Source organism: Dipteris shenzhenensis, chromosome 33 (genome assembly GCF_047967505.1).
Source record: "Dipteris shenzhenensis isolate YYH24624 ecotype China chromosome 33, Dip_SZ_1.0, whole genome shotgun sequence".
NCBI lineage: Eukaryota > Viridiplantae > Streptophyta > Polypodiopsida > Gleicheniales > Dipteridaceae > Dipteris > Dipteris shenzhenensis.
The window spans coordinates 21,953,998-21,960,219 of record NC_141628.1 but is presented as its reverse complement, the minus strand read 5'-3'; positions in this window follow the sequence as shown (position 1 = coordinate 21,960,219).

Below are 6,222 nucleotides of genomic sequence, written 5' to 3'. Positions count from 1 at the left end.
AATCAAGGTAGCAGATGGTCGACGACTCGCCACCATGGGAGTCATTGAGGATTTGCCCATCACTGTCAACGGGCTGACCACCACTGTCAATTTCTATGTAGTGGACATTGAAGATACAGGCAGAAGTTACCCTGCCATACTCGGGAGACCATGGTTGAGAAAAAGTGATGCAGTCAGCTATTGGAAGACAGGACACATGTCTTTTGGTGCTTCCAAGGAGAAAATCCCTGTGCAACCTGGTGCTATGGAACCGGAAGAAGAAGAGGAGCATGACAGTGATACTCTCTCATCTTCAGTGTCTGAGTCCATGGAAGAATCAGACGGGGGGGAGGAATTCTCAGAGGAGGAAGTTTACATGATGGGGGTGTCTCTGACCCTGCCACCTACAGAAAAGATAACAGCTAGTCCTCAACAGCTCGAATCAATGCTTTCTCCAGACCTCACTCCGGGTGAGAAAGATGAGTTTCTTGAAATGTTCAAAGATTTCCCTGACCTCTTTGCAACTAGCTACCACCACCTTCGCCATGTGACGGCCATAGAGCACAAGATAGAGCTGAAGCCTGATGCAAAGCCTGTGGCTCAGAAGTATCGGAGATTAGGGCCCCTACAGACCGACGCTTTGCGATCAGAGTTGCAGAAGCTTGTAGAGGCTGGGTTTATTGTTCCGGTTCACAATACTGAATGGGTTTCACCAGTGGTAGTCATCCCAAAGAAAAACAACAAGTGGCGGGTCTGCATCGACTATAAGAAGCTCAATGCTGCCACCAAGAGGGATCATCATTCTCTACCCTTTCAAGACCTCATTCTTGAGAAGGTAAGTGGACATGAGATGTATACTTTCTGTGATGGTTACTCTGGGTTTTATCAAATCAGAATTGCCGAAGAAGATGTGCTTAAAACCACATTTGCCACACCCTGGTGGGGGACATTTGCATTCAAAGTAATGCCATTTGGCCTCACCAATGCTCCGGCCACCTTTCAAAGATTCATGCAGATGGTGTTTGCTCCTTATTTGGGGGATTTCTTGGAGGTGTTTTTAGATGATTTCTGTATATTCTCATCACGTAAGGAGCACATCATGAAGGTTAGATTGGCCTTCCAAAGGGTCAATGATGCAAATGGCAGTCTCAACCCTGAGAAATGCACCATTGGAGCCACTCAAGGGAGGTTATTGGGACATGTTGTCTCATCCGAGGGCATCAAGCCTGACCCCGAGAAGGTAGAAGCCATCCTCAAGCTCTCCCCACCTACAACTAAACGTCAGATACGCTCATTTGTCAATCTAGCAGGATACTATCGCCGCTTCATTGATCAGTATGCTGCTTTGACACGGCCCATGACTATGCTATTAAAAGATGGGGTTGATTTCTCTAGGAATGAGGATTGTGATCATGGGTTTGCACAAATCAAGAATGCTCTGGCTTCAGAACCCATTCTACGCAATCCAGACTGGTCAAAGACCTTCTATATCAATCCTGGGTTTGGAGAGCACACTCTGGCAGGTATTCTTCTCCAGCAAGGGGAGGATCGGTTCATGTATCCCGTTCGATTTGCTTCTCGACAATTGCTCGACACCGAGCGACGCTGTTCAGAGACCGACAAGCATGCCTTGTCTTTGGTGTTTTGTATTGAGAAATTTAAGCATTATGTGGCTGGAAGGTCCTTTTTTATACTCACTGACACTGGTCTTGCAAAGCAGGTTCTTCAATCACCAAATCCCATGGGCCGGTTGGCCAAATGGTTGGCAGTTCTACAAGAATATGATTTTTCTTTCAAAATTGTAAAAGGGGGTTGTTCCAACTTGAAGAATGCTTTGATTGATTTAGAGGAGTGCCTTGATGTAACCCTGGTAGCAGCCATAGAAGTTGGGGATCCTTGGTATGGTGGTATATATAAGTTTTTGACCGCTTTCTCCTTTTCTTCAGAAAGTACAAGCTATGAGAGAAAGAAGATCTGCAGAGATAGTAGGCGCTACACCCTCCTTGATGGGGTGTTGTACCGTCAAGGCATGGATGGGGTACTCAGACGGGCCATTGATGCAGATGAAGTGCCTAAGGTATTGAAGCATTATCATGATGGGTTTTGTGGAGGCCACTATGCCAGTGTGACTATACAGCTAAGAAGATTTTACATGCTGGATACTATTGGCCGACATTGTTCAAGGATGTCACTTTGTATTGCAAAACCTGTGAACCATGTCAATTCTTCGGTAGGAAGGATTTGCGTCCCGGGCAACATCACCCAGTGATGTCCATCCATCCGTTTCAGAAGTGGGGAATAGATTTTGTCGGACCCTTGCCCATGACTGCCCGCAAAAAGAAGTATCTTTTGGTAGCCACTCAGTATGTCACTAAGTGGGCTGAAGCTATCGCTCTCTCTGCTGCAAATGGCAAGGCAGTTTCAAGTTTCATATTCGAACGTATCTGCACAAGGTTTGGGACACCCATGGAGATAGTCTCTGACCATGGGAGTCCATTCTTAAATGAAGCAGTGGAGTTACTCATGGATCGCATGGGCATTGATCGTCACACTTCTAGCATCTATTATCTAGCATCCATGGGTCAAACATAGCGGACCAATGGCCTCCTCTGTAAAACCATAGGAAAAATGGCCGCAGGGAATAGGAGCCAATGGGATCAGAAGGTCACTAAAGCAGTGTGGGCTTACAACATCACTCATAAAACGTCTACAGGTCACACCCCTTTTGAGTTGGTGTATGGTACTGAGGCAGTTTTACCACTTGAGATAGAGATTCCGGCCTTGAGATTGGCGCAGGAACAGAGGCGCAGGAACAAAGGATGATAGAAGATGAACATGTAGAGGCCAGATTGGTACAACTTGAGAAGTTAGATGAGACCCGACGCCTTGCACTACATCAAGCAGAGATTCAAAAGAATCGACAAAAGGCCCGATTGGATGCTAAGATTCGCAAGGGATGGGTAAGACACTTTGCTGAGGGGGATGTTGTGCTATGCTTTGATAACAGATTGGACCACCAAATGGATAAGAAGTTTCTGCCACTGTGGGCTGGTCCATACAAAGTCATCAAAGAACGTAGCAATGGGTCTGTACAAGTTCAGGAACTACATGAACCATATGGCAAGAAGGTGATCAACAAGCGCTACCTCAAGCCTTTCTTTGTGCGTGATGGTCCCAGGCATGGAAATGCGGTGCATTCCCTGTCTGGGGGGGGGAACTGTTATGGATAAAATTGTCTAAGGAAAAAGGCATTAATATGTATGTGTGTTTGTATATGTGGCAATAGTATAATCAAATATGGTGTGCATAGGGCCCAAGGTTGAGGTGGCAAGGCATGACCATGTGCCACCCTTCCATGTAAGAGGTCCCATAAGGTGTGTTGTACATAATCATAATAGTAATATTATAAAATGCAAGGTGGCATGGCTCCTCCATGTGCCACCCCTCCACCTAGGATGCAATAATTGAGATATGGCTCAAAGTCCATGGGAGAAGCAATATAAAATGGGTGGAGATGGCTATTATATTGAGTTATTCCCTCCATATGGGATAGGCCCATGTGGGGGAGGTATAGAAGGACAAAGAGAGCTAGTTAAATAATGGGGAAAGTAGGATGAGGTGGCAAGATTCCTTGTGCCAACCCTCCACTTGTCCTCCTAGAGGTTTGAACCTATTATAAAATTAGAAAGAGACCTAGGGAGTATCATAGACTTGAGATAAGGGGCTTGATTTATGCGGAAAATGGAGGCAAAGGGTTGTCGCACACAATTGAGAGTGCGTACCCACCTAGCCCACATGGAAGACTTTTCCACACACACCATGCATGTGGGAGGACACATTAATGTGGAGAGACCCCCTCTTTTGGCTATAAAAGGAAGGGGCTATTCCTTGATGAGACACGCTCATTCTTGTAAAGCCACCTAGCTAGTATTTTGATATTTCCCTCTCATCCCTCCTTTCCAATAAAGTATGGTTCACTTCCCTTGATGTCTACATCTCAACATTCCTCATCCTATCATGTACTTGCTTCTCTTCCCACTCTCCCTTTCCCCTTGTGTCATAGTCTCCCTTTTCCTTCCCTCCACTTCTAATTCCTTATTCACCCCTATGACATCCCTTCGCCCTCGTGATCTCCTTTTCTCTATGGCCTTTGAGCGTCGCCATACTTAGTCTCTAGCCTTTGGTCTCGGTTTCTTTTCCGGCTAAAAATAGTAAAGATATTGGGACAATAACTTAGGTCGATCATGTACAAAGGCCCTAAGCATGCTAGCTATGGCTTTATTGGCTGCTTCACTTTGGCCGTCAGTTCTAAGATGATGGGTAGTGGAGATCTGAAGCTTATACAGAGGTTCTCAACTAAGGCTGTCCAAAAATGACTATGAAATTTAGAATTGATACTGGCTAGGTAATCCATGAAGTCTAAAGCTGGGTAGTTAACTCATGACAAAAGCTCAATGATATACATATTTGCTTTTAACAGAAGATATTGACAATGGAGTAACCTTCAAGCCCTTTAATCATGTCTTGCTTAATCTTCATTATAGGCGTAAACTTCTCTCATATTACTCAAAGTCTTCTCTTGGATACTGAAATGACATTTATATTGTCTCCTAATTTAACGTATCAACTACCAAGTTTTTCTTTCTTTGATGATAGCCTATTATTATTGAAGATCCAAAAAAAACTTTTTGAGGCAAGGTCTTAAGGTCCTCATAATAATCCTACAGGAATTGGTAAGGAGTCCAAAGCTGTCTTATGAATGGCATAGTCCTTCCTGGTGATATCTAGATTACAGATCTAACTTGCTGAAAACTTGTACTCCCTTGAGTACATCTAGCAAGTCATCAACTGTAGGTATGGATAATGGTTTTTAATCATTTTCTGATTAGAGTCCTATAACCAATACACATTCTGAATGTAGGTACACCTTCTTCTTGACGATAAGAATATAAGCCCCAAAGGGTGAACTACCAGGTTGTATTAACCACTTCTCAAATGGTTCTTGAATTTGTTTGTCAACTTTCTCCGTTGCAATTTGATTCATCCTGTAGGAACTCTATAAGGAGGACTTGCTCTTGGTTACAATTCAGTATAATGATCTTTAGGTCTCCTTATTGGCAAGAGTCGTCTGCAAATCTATCCTATAAATCCTTAACGATTATGCCTCTTGTCAACAATGATCTCAACAAATTCCGATTGGTTCTTAACATAAACCATGAAGGACAAATTGATGTAATTGGGTGTACAAATTGATGTAATTGGGTGTACCAAGGGGTACAAGGGTTGTGTGTTGGTTAGTGTGACCAGGTTTGGTTGTGGAAGGTTCTAGGTGTGAGTGAGAGATTTATGGAGATGGTGGCATGATTATAGGATCTTGGTGGCTTCTACTATGACATCATCTACAATGTTCAGTGGATGTATCCTGGTGCCTATATATTGGGCTCTCCACTCTTGAATAAACACTCTCCATTTGCTTCATTCCATTGTCTCCTTGCTGTTGTTCTATCATGTGGTATCAGAGCCGCGTCCACCCTCCTTGAGTCCTCTTTGATTCCCCTAGATTCTCCTAGATTCTTCATCTTTCACAAATGAAGTTTTCTCTCCTACCTTCCTTTTAAGCTTATTCTCCCAATCTAGGCAACTGTTGCCCGAGCTCTTTCTGTTGTAGCTTCCCCTCACTAGGGGGCACGTCCACCCCGGAGGATTTCTGAAGCTAGTCCTTCTACAGCCCATGTTGACACTATCTACAATGAGCATCATTTCAAGTAATGCGACCTGCTGGAGTCAAGATTCTGTAATTCCTCTCAGAGGAGGCTGGGCGACACCAAGAGCTATGGACCGACACTATCTACAATCCGCGCCATTTCGAGCAATACGACCTGCTGGAGTCAAGGTTCTATAATTCCTCTTAGAGGAGGCTAGGCGACGGAATCTTGACTCCAGCAGGTCGCATTGCTCGAAATGGCGCGGACTATAGATAGTGTTGGCATTTGAGCTGGTATAATCCATTGAGCAAGGAGAAAACGTAGAAAAACGAGTCAGTTTAGGAGAAAACACTGTTTTCTCAGTTGATGAAGATGTTGCTGCCCCAAGTGATGTGACATGCCATTTCGCCCAAGCTTGATATTGGATCTTCTCTAGCAGTATATCTTTCATTGCACAGCAAAAGCCCTCAAAGAGCTGCTCTTGTTTAGTCGAATTGCATCCTCCATTCTCAATGTATTGATGGAAGCTTGTAGTTGA